Raw genomic sequence first — 11892 nt, 5'->3', positions numbered from 1 at the left:
CTAGACTGAGGCCTACGTCTGGGAGTGTTGTCCTCAAAAACTGCTCTGCATGCAATTTAGTCTGCTCAACAATCTCTTCCAAAAATACATCATCCATAAGCAACTCAAAGAAATTGACAGACAAAAAGTTATCAGAAGACTCCTCTTGGATAGAAATCTCACTGCCAGAATCTCTCTCTTCCTCCTCTTCTTCAGATGCAGAGTCTGTCTCATAATCATGGTCAGAAGATGACTCAAAACGCATGCCAACAACCTGCTGAGTGGTCACTCTGTGGCTAGCCATGATCCTTTCTAACAACAAATGGATTGCCAACAACAACCAGCACTGTCTAAAAGAAGTAATAAACAAAGTGTGTTTTTATCACAAAGAGTTATGTACTAAACAACAATACTATTCACTTGCCTGAAAAAGACTCACCAGCAACTACTCTGCACAGACACAGCCATCACCAATGATATCCTACAAAAAAAAAAAAAAACTAATTAGGCATAAGACAACACAAATATTATTGTGCACAAATCTAAGATAAATTTCACACACAATCCTGCATTTAGTACAACAGCTACAAACATGTCATTCATGCATGGCAACAATACTCCTTTGGAGAAAATCTATTTACCTAAAACATGCAACCACGCAAACCGCAGAGCCGATCTGCTCTCAGGGAGGGGAAAGAAACAGCGTAAAAGATTATGCCCCCTTGGGGGAGCGGCCTTTGCCCTTTCCTTTCCCCCGATGTCCCTTTTGAAGCGATTCCCCCCCCCGGCTGGAAGAGAAACTTACCCCTTGTCCCTCAACGCGCTGGAAGCAAATGGCTTCCAGTGCATCGGGCAGCCTCTAACGATGTCAGCACGCAATTGTGCGCTGATGACATTAGATGGGGGGCAGGAGTGGAAGGGGAAACAATACCCCTTCCAGCCCTGCCCAAGGAGGGGAGGCCCTAGGGGAGAACACCAGCGCTTCCCCTGACTGCCGGGTGCAGGACCTGAGTGGTGCTGCCCAGGAAGTAAGCGTTATGTCCTAGGAATCCGAGGAGTTAAAATAGAAATAGGAGACATACTTTTCTAGTGAAGGACGCTCTAAAAAACAATGTGCAGAAAACTTCAAAGTGAAACATACTGTCAGAATAACTTGGTTGCCTCAAATGTCCCAGGCAGCTGGCACAGTATTTACTGAAAACTAAGGCCCATATTTATACTTTTTTTGTGCCGCAATTGTGTAATTTCTTTTTTACACAAATTCTGCACAAACCTAACTACATATTTATTATTTTGACGTTCAACACATCTAACATCAAAATATAGGAGTTTGCACCATTTTTTGGGATGTGTGCATCTACCTAGATTCAATGAGATGCAAGGTAGGCGTTCCCATCTACAAAAATGGTGCTATCCCCATTGCCCCATATTTATCCCCCATGCTAAAATTATGTACGGGTGGGAGCAGTGGCTAAATAATGGTGCTAAGCTTACTTTGAATCATTATTTAACACCTGGGTCAGACCAGGCGTTAGGGGACCTGTTGACCCATTTCAATGGTTAAACACCATGGAATGGGTCGACAGGTGCCCTCTACAAGCCCCAGGAATTCCCCCAGCCCCACCTGAGGGACACCAGAGAATGGGGGACCCCATCCCAGGTAAATATTGGTAAGTACTTTATTTAAGTGCCATGGGGGTTCTAACTTGGGGCCCCCTGCATGGCACAGAGTGCAATGGCCATGCCCAGGGGACAATTGCCCCCTGTGCTGGTCATTGGGGTGGCGGACATGACTCCTGTCTTTCCTAAGACAGAAGTCATGTTTTTGGTGGTTGTGCTCCAGGAAATGGCTCTGGTCTGGTTAGAGGCATTTCTTTTGCCTCTAACCAGGCTAGTGTAATTTTTTGACGCACAACCCACTCCTATCCTACCGCCACCCGACCCAGTTGGCTTGCGCCATTCTTTTAATACGGCGTCCGGCTGGTGCTGTGGAATGATGCAAGCCGGTCCTATATTTTGTGCCGCAAAACTGTGTTTGCAGCAAAAAGTATAAATCGGGGCCCAAGGACTGTATTTATCATTATTTCACACAGTGTGCACAACATCTTGCTGCACTTCATGAAAGGTAGAGGGCAGAAATGTGTCACATAAATCAAGATATGGCACATTTCTGAACTGGTGAAAAACTGGTGCCTAACCCCAGAGCAGGGACACTTGCACCATAGCAGAAGGGAGCCTGCATAGGAGAGATGATTGTTTTCGTGCAGAAAGGGACACCTTTTTGTACAAAAACAATTATCTGAGACTTTTTTCCTTTTTCTATGTGTGCTTCTGCAGCACATGCTGAAAGAAGAGAAAATTAAGATGTTTCTCCTCCTTGCATCTCCCCGGAGAAGGCATAGCATTTTGATGCATTCCCAGGTTTTTCAGTCTTGTAGAACCTGAGAATGCACCAATATCCAAGAGTGGACCATGCACTCTTCACCCATGGAACCCTTCTCTGGGGCAGAGTAACACAAGGCAGTGACTTGCATTACTCCTGATTTACCAAGACAAACAGCCACACACAAGGTAGTCTTGCATTTGTTGTTAACTATCATTGTATGGGCCAGATGTGTCATGATATGGCCTTGCGAATCGCAAATAGCGATTTTTAAGAAATCGCTATTTCCGAGTCGCAATGGGCCATGTATCACAATTACGAATCGGAATTAGCGATTTCATAAAAATCGCTATTTGTGGTTTGCGAGGCCAAAATACCGAATCACAATTTGCGAGAACGCAAATTGCGATTCGGTAATTGAAAATCGCAAATTGCAAGAACGCACACCTGGAGTAGCCTGATGACATCACAAGCAGGAAGTGAGTCATCCCAGGCAGTTTGCAGGTGCCACACCCAAACTAGCACTCAGAGAGAGTCAGCCCAGCCACAGTGAGCAACTCTGTGAAGAAGGCAGGACTGCGGAACCACCATGGACACCTCTGCACAGGGAAAGGAAAAGGGAGAAAGGAAGAGGAAACTAAAGTTTAGTGAGCAAGAGCTGGAGGTGATCACAGAGGAGGTTGTGAGGAGCCATGACCGTTTGTTTGGCAAAAGCTCACTCCAGGTGCCTGAGAGTGAAAAGCGCAGACTCGGGGCAGACATTCAGACCAAAATCTGCGCTGTTGGAGTAGTGCAGTGCTCTGTAGAGGAAATAAAGAAGAGGTGGTACGACCTGTGGTCCCGTGCCAAGGAGAGGGCGGCAAGATGACTGCAGGAGGCCAGGAGCACAGGAGGCAGCCCACCCACAGAGACACCCTCCACCCTGATGGAAAACCTAGTGGAGTTGACACTCCTCCCAGAAGCAGTCAGTGGGGTCACTGACATCGACACATCCAGCACACCAAGTACCAGTAAAGGCAAGTGCAATATTGAAATGTAACCCCATATGTGTATGTACAAAAGCCCCTTAGGAATTAGCAAGTAGGGCAAAGCATTGTGAGAAGTAGTCCATTCCACATCTTAGAAGCAGCACAACAATGCCTTATGGGAGGGGTAGTCCACAACCCAGAGCTGAACGTAGCACATAGAATGTAATTAGGCAGAGTGACACCCAGAACAACACAACACCCACAACATTGTGATGAGAAGTAACTGTACATTTATTACCATTGTGTGACCTTTGTTGATACATACATTACTGACATGCTGCATATTGTCGTTGCAGGTGGCCCAGGCCCAGCAGCTGCAGCTTGTGCCATTGCAGGGGATACAGAAACCCACCCTGCTTCTGACTCAAACACCAGTGAGTCACAGAATATAGCGCCCATCCGGCACAGGGCTAGGGCAGTACCACTACCAGAACTTAGCCAGGACTCTGATGACCAGCAGGATGACTCACACACACCTTCCTCAAGTGGCAAATGCACTGGTGTGCAGGAGCCCGACCACAGCATAGCTCAACACCCTGCAGGATGCCTACATATGCAGGCGCACAGGCTTTTGAAGCAGGTGAGGGACCATCAGTGTTCGGTGGCCTGGAATCTGCTATGTTAAAGCAGCAGCGCCTGCAAAACAAACAAATCTCTGCGTTACAAAGGCAGATGCAGGCACACAATACAAACATGGGGGGGCTGCATCGCCAGCTGGAGTGTCTCAATGCGAACCTCAATAAGCTGCATGAGGGACAGATCCAAGCATCGGAGAACACCAGGGAGCTGACTAGTGCAGTGAGGGAACTGTGTCATGCGCTGCGCCACAACAGAGTTAGCCACCGCAGGCAGGAGAGACGTTTTATGGGGATGTTTGGCAGTTTTTGTCGCTCTGTCAATCGGCTGTCAAATTCAACAGCCCTCATATCGCGGCGTGCTATGGCCGCACAGGTGGAGGCAGCGCACAGCAGGGCAGTAGGGATGTGGCACAAGGAATGGTGCAGATCACGAATGTGATAGACAATATGATGGGTAACCACTCAGCCACACCAAGTGAACTGGGACTGGGGGACACTGAGGACACATCTAGCCTCAGCAGCTTAGCTGTGCCCCCAACTGATGCTAGACGTCGCAGTGCCAGGCACAGCACTGTCACTGAGGCAGAAAACAGAGGTGCCACTCGAGTGGCTTGCGTGGCCGGAGGAAATTAGAGTATTGGCCACAGGGGAAAGTAAATGTTTGTGCCATACAGGAAATTATGAAGGAACAGTGAAAATCTGTTAACTGCTTTTGTTTATTGTTTCATTTACTTATTGTTGCTACTAGTGAAACTGATATTACCTGACATTAAGGTAATAAATTTACTTTCTACAAGTACAATTGTCAGTCGATTTGTGTTGTTCATACTTACATCTGAAATGGTTGTGTGTGATGTCGGCACGCCTTTGCCTGCCCTCTGCTGCACTGGTCCTGTCTGCTGGCTGTAGGGGTGGTATGGGATCTTCATCCACATCAGATTCAGAATCACATATTTCCACAGGTATGCCCCTGGTGGTAGCTATATTGTGCAAGATCGCACATGGGGCCACTATTCTACAGGTAGTCTCCGGGCTGTACTGTAGTGCCCCTCCACTTTTGTGGATGTACCGGAATCGACTCTTCAGCAGGCCAAAGGTGTGCTCCAACACATTGCAGGTTGCCCTATGTGCTGAATTGTATCTCCGCTCTGCTGGTGTTGCAGGATTTAGGTAGGACGTCATCATGTAGGTGCGCATTGCTTAGGCACTGTCTCCTGGAAGGAACAGAGGGTATAATGAGTAACTGAGCCATCTGACATCAGCACGCCATCAATGCACCAGTGTACAGAGGGTCAATACCTAGTAGATATCCTCCAACACACTCCCCAGCTAGCAGTCTTGTGTGAATCCCACTGTGGGGAAAGATGTACGAATCATGTGTGCTCCCTGGGTACCTGGCCACGAGATCAGTTATGATATAGGAGGCATTGCATATCACCTGTATATTCATGGAATGTTGGTATTTACGGTTGCAGTACACATACTCCTTGGCCGATGGTGGACAGATTGCAACAGGTGTCCCATCTATGGCACCTAGGACGTGGGGGAACTGTGCTATCTGTAGAAATCTAGTTTTGTCTGCTGTATTTCCTGTGGGGTGTTGGGGAATCTGATGTACTGGTGTATCCTGCTCAGCATGGCGTTTAGAAATGTATTGAAAAATCTAGAGAGAGCACTCTGTGATACCCCTCCAGCTGCTGCTATGACCCCTTGATAGCTCCCTGAGGCAAGTAGGTGCAGGGACCATAATACATGCACATGGGTGGGTATGCTATTAGTCCTGTGTCTTGTGCGCTGCAGTTGGGTTGTAGCTCAGCTATCAGGTCAAGTATCATGGCTGAGCCCAACCTGTACTTCTCAAAAATGTCCTCCTCAGTCTGGTCAAAAAGGGTAATGCACACTCTGAAAATGCGCTCCTGTCTCCTCCTCCCTCTCCTCAAACCTACGAAGATCCTCATTCTCCTCGCCATGGCGTAGAGTGCAGCCATTGTGAAAAAGAGTCTGAGGCATTCTGTGCCTCTTTATATAGGTTGCACCTGGTTATCACCTGGTTTCAATCCGTGGTAATTTGCATGTGCAAAAGGCCATTCTGCGAAAATTCGCAATTTACACATTTTTGATGCATCCAAGTGCAACATGGTTTTGCGTGTCACATTTTGTGTCTTGCAATTTGCGACGTGAAATACCGAATCTGTATTTGCGAGTCGCTATTCGGACTCGCAATTTGCGAAATGCTAATAGCGATTTGGTATTTCATGTTGCAAATTGCGAGACACAAAATGCGACACGCAAAACCATATCAATTTGCTAAAAATCGCAAATTTTGCAATTTCTTGCTTTTTGGCCTGCAAATGCCTTTCATGCATCGCAGACCACGTTTTTGCATTCGCAAACGGACGATTTCTGCGATTCGCACCGTTTGCGAATGCAAAATCGTTTGATACATCTGGCTCAAAATTAGTTATTTAAGAGAAGCAAATCGGTTGTTTGATACATCTGGTCCATAATGATTTTACCTGGGCAGGTGATAACTGAGTCCCTAAGCGTCTGGAATATTGTGGCAGTACCTGAGCTAAAATGTGGATCTTATGTGCAAAATGCAAAGCTTTCTTTTCTGTCTATGTGTGATTCAGAATGCAGCAAACACAGGGAGAGGAAAAAACAAGTAGAAATAAACATGTTTATCCTAGTTACGCCTCTCCTGGGGAGGCATATCTTTTTGGGGCATTCCCGGTTACCACATACCAGGTACCTGGGAAAGTGTCAAAATCCATGAATGTTACATGGGAACACCCCTGCAACATCCATGGAAATGCCTCCCTGGCGCAGAGTAATGTAATTCAGCGTATATTACTCAAGGTTTATGGAGCCACGAGGGACAGGCAAGGTGGCCTTCAGTGGCTTCATAAATCTCACTTAGGGTTTATGTCGCTCTTTCACATTATGGGTTTAGCCTACCACTCCACGACCCCTGCCATTTAAGAAGAAAATGCATTCATTATTCTCCTGCTCAGCAGCTGAGATACAGCAACACCCACCAGCTATTTGTCCCTAAGTATTGAGGGGTTTGTCTGGGAGGGAGTGCTTTCTCGGTTTTAGTTAATCAACATTGGAATCAGCTCCCTACCCACCTAAGAGCATCTGATAAGATAACGCCATTCATTAAACTCCTGAAGACTTTGATCTTCTCAAGCTAGGGTCCACCTCTCCTCACATGCCTCTCTGTGGTATTCAGCTGTGTTTAGTGCAAGTATGCCTTGTAGGTATTTGCGCTATACAATTTTCAACTGAACAAAAATAATTGACAACTAAATGGCAAAATGATGAAAACATGTGGGAATCGCTATTTCCTTGCTCATGATCATCAACCATTAGTCAGATAATTTAAATTCAAGAAAAAGCTGAAGAAGAGCAAGACAACATACACGATTTGGATTTACATTACATCAGAGCCAAAAACCAAATGTTGGTTAAAACATGTTAGGTCACCAAACAAGTATGAAAAACACTGAAACCTGGTGTAGATCTCTAGGAGCTGAAGGCCTAACACTGGAAATCTCTTAAGCCGAATCAGAGGGCTTAACCTAACTATCTGTGAATTAGGAAACTCATATTCAAATGATCTTTTGACTAATTTATTATAGCGCCACCATCAGAGTATTGTGCTTTCGATTGCATGCACATACAGGGAGTGCAGAATTATTAGGCAAGTTGTATTTTAGAGGATTAATTTTATTATTGAACAACAACCATGTTCTCAATGAACCCAAAAAACTCATTAATATCAAAGCTGAATATTTTTGGAAGTAGTTTTTAGTTTGTTTTTAGTATTAGCTATGTTAGGGGGATATCTGTGTGTGCAGGTGACTATTACTGTGCATAATTATTAGGCAACTTAACAAAAAATATATACCCATTTCAATTATTTATTATTACCAGTGAAACCAATATAACATCTCAACATTCACAAATATACATTTCTGACATTCAAAAACAAAACAAAAACAAATCAGTGACCAATATAGCCACCTTTCTTTGCAAGGACACTCAAAAGCCTACCATCCATGGATTCTGTCAGTGTTTTGATCTGTTCACCATCAACATTGCGTGCAGCAGCAACCACAGCCTCCCAGACACTGTTCAGAGAGGTGTACTGTTTTCCCTCCTTGTAAATCTCACATTTGATGATGGACCACAGGTTCTCAATGGGGTTCAGATCAGGTGAACAAGGAGGCCATGTCATTAGATTTCCTTCTTTTATACCCTTTCTTGCCAGCCACGCTGTGGAGTACGTGGACGCGTGTGATGGAGCATTGTCCTGCATGAGAATCATGTTTTTCTTGAAGGATGCAGACTTCTTCCTGTACCACTGCTTGAAGAAGGTGTCTTCCAGGAACTGGCAGTAGGACTGGGAGTTGAGCTTGACTCCATCCTCAACCCGAAAAGGCCCCACAAGCTCATCTTTGATGACACCAGCCCAAACCAGTACTCCACCTCCACCTTGCTGGCGTCTGAGTCGGACTGGAGCTCTCTGCCCTTTACCAATCCAGCCACGGGCCCATCCATCTGGCCCATCAAGACTCACTCTCATTTCATCAGTCCATAAAACCTTAGAAAAATCAGTCTTGAGATATTTCTTGGCCCAGTCTTGACGTTTCAGCTTGTGTGTCTTGTTCAGTGGTGGTCGTCTTTCAGCCTTTCTTACCTTGGCCATGTCTCTGAGTATTGCACACCTTGTGCTTTTGGGCACTCCAGTGATGTTGCAGCTCTGAAATATGGCCAAACTGGTGGCAAGTGGCATCGTGGCAGCTGCACGCTTGACTTTTCTCAGTTCATGGGCAGTTATTTTGCGCCTTGGTTTTTCCACACGCTTCTTGCGACCCTGTTGACTATTTTGAATGAAACGCTTGATTGTTCGATGATCACGCTTCAGAAGCTTTGCAATTTTAAGAGTGCTGCATCCCTCTGCAAGATATCTCACTATTTTTGACTTTTCTGAGCCTGTCAAGTCCTTCTTTTGACCCATTTTGCCAAAGGAAAGGAAGTTGCCTAATAATTATGCACACCTGATATAGGGTGTTGATGTCATTAGACCACACCCCTTCTCATTACAGAGATGCACATCACCTAATATGCTTAATTGGTAGTAGGCTTTCGAGCCTATACAGCTTGGAGTAAGACAACATGCATAAAGAGGATGATGTGGTCAAAATACTCATTTGCCTAATAATTCTGCACTCCCTGTATATTGGTATTGATGTTCTAAATAGATGTGTACTGTGTTTTTGTAAACATAGGATGGCCTATCATGTCTTTTGATTTAGGTACACTTGGCTCCAAATAGTAACTATGGCTGTGAGACAAATTTCAAAACATACTCAACTAGAAGGAGCAGCTACCTGATACTACTGCAAAGAGGGACTGGAGAACATTAACAACAGTGACCCCCAGGACTAGGATGAGTTTCTCCATGGACAGTGGTGCAGACCCTCATATGCCCTGTTAGACCTGACAGCCTTAGGGTCGTCATCCCTAACTTTTTGCTTGCCTCCCTCCAATTTTGAGGTACTGTTTTTGCTGGGTTTTAGACTCTGCACACTTTATCACTGCTAACCAGTGCTAAAGTGCATACAGTATGCTCTCTCCCTCTAAACATGGTAACATTGGATCATACCCAATTGGGTAATTTAATGTACTTATAAGTCCCTTGTAGAGTGCACTATATGTGCCCAGTGCCTGTAGATTGAAAGCTACTAGTGGGCCTGCAGCACTGATTGTGCCACCCACTTCAGTAGCCCCTTAACTTTGTCTCAGCCCTACCATTGCAGGGCATGTGTGTGCAGTTTCACTGCCAATTTGACTTGGCATTTAAGAGTACTTGCCAAGCCTAAAACTCCCCTTTTTCTACATACAAGTCACCCCTAGGTTGTACCCTAGGTAACCCCTAGGACAGGGTGCTGTGTAGGTAAAAGGCAGGACATATACCTGTGGAGTTTACATGTCCTGATAGTGTATAACTCCTAAATTCATTTTTATATTACTGCAAGGCCTGCTCCCTTCATAGGCTAACATTGGGGCTGCCCTCATACATTGTTTGAGTGGTAGCTGCTGATCTGAAAGGAGTAGGAAGGTCATACTTAGTATGGCCAGAATGGTAATACAAAATCCTGCTGGCTGGTGAAGTTGGATTTAATATTACTATTTTAGAAATGCCCCTTTTAGAAAGTGAGCATTTCTCTGCGCTTAAATCTTTCTGTGCCTTATAATCCACGTCTGGCTGGGTTTAGTTGACAGCTTCTTGTGCATTCACTCAGACACACCCCAAACACAGGATACTCAGCCTCACTTGCATATATCTGCAATTTGAATGGGTCTTCCTGGGCTGGGAGGGTGGAGGGCCTGCTCTCACTAAGGACTGCCACAACCGCTACTGGGACCCTGGCAGACAGGATTGAACTGAAAGCGGACCTGGTGCACTTCTAAGCCACTCTTTGAAGTCTCCCCCACTTCAAAGGCACATTTTGGTATAAAAACAGGGCCTCGGCCCTACCACCTCAGACCCTTCCTGGAGAAAAAACCTGAACCAGAACCTGCACCCTGACAAGAAGAACTGCCTGACTGCCTAAAGGACTCACCTGACTGATTTCTGAAGAGGACTGCTGCCTTGCTGTTGCCCTGCTGTCTTGCTGCTCTCTTGCTTTGCTGCCAGAGTGCTCTCCAAGGGCTTGGACATAGCCCTCCTGTTCCATGAAGTCTCAGGACCAAAAGGACTTCTCTCCTGCAGCTGAAATCCCTGTGCGCCGAAAATTTGACGCACCACCTGCCAAGAACTATGCACAGGCTGCTTGCGGTGAAAAATTCACCGCTCACCGGGTCCGGAACGACGCAGCCCGACTACGTGACAGAAGATCAAGGCAGAGCCAGTGACGCGTCCGGAACTTCGATGCACGGCCCTACTGGATTGACGCAAGCTGACTCAGAACAACACCGCCCGAATTCCTGAGAGGAATCGACGCAGCGCCTGCCGTGCGGAAGAAAATTCCATTCATTGCCAACCGGAACTGACACAGCCCCTGTTACTTCGCTCCGCAAGCCCAGGATTCCACGCATTGTCCCCGGGGTGTCTGAAAACCCTGCAAACCGAAGAGGATCCATGTCCGCGTGCAGGAAATTGTCGCAACATCTTCCCTGTGTGGAAAATAATGGCGCAAGTCTGTGTGCAAAGGGGCAAAACTGAAGCACACTCACCGTTTTCCACGCATCTCCTCCTCTGCGGTCCCTTGCGATGATTTTTCAATGCAAACCAGGTAGTTTGCCCTGCAAGAGACACTTGTTGTTTCTAGGGGAACCTAAGACATTTTTTATTTCTTTTAAAGTAATACTTTAACTTTAAAGACACTTGATATCACGTTCAGTGATATCCCTACATTTGCATTGTTTTGACCTGCATTTATCCAAATAAATATTAGATATTTTTCTAAACACTGTGTGGTGTATTTTTGTGGTGTTATATTGTGGTATTGTATGATTTATTGCACAAATACTTCTCACATTGCCTTCTAAGTTAAGCCTGACTGCTCAGTGCCAAGCTACCAGAGGGTGGGGTCAGGATAATTTGGATTGTGTGTGACTTACCCTGACTAGAGTGAGGGTCCTTGCTTGGACAGGGGGTAACCTGACTGCCAACCAAATACCCAATTTCTAACATGCCCCCTGAGGAACAATTGGCGAATGGACCTGTTGGGCGATCCTGGAGGGTTCCTCTGCAATGTCTGTAGACTGGCCCTCTCTCCACTGACACACAGGTACCCTGCACGTATCATGTAACCTGGGGAAAACAGTAGAGAGGGTGTCTTGATGGGTGGCTGCAGAGGGACTGTGGAAGTCATCCCTCTCCTCCAAGCAGGAAAGAGCAGCAGGAGTC

This window comes from Pleurodeles waltl, chromosome 4_1 (genome assembly GCF_031143425.1).
Source record: "Pleurodeles waltl isolate 20211129_DDA chromosome 4_1, aPleWal1.hap1.20221129, whole genome shotgun sequence".
NCBI lineage: Eukaryota > Metazoa > Chordata > Amphibia > Caudata > Salamandridae > Pleurodeles > Pleurodeles waltl.
This window is presented reverse-complemented; position numbering follows the sequence as displayed.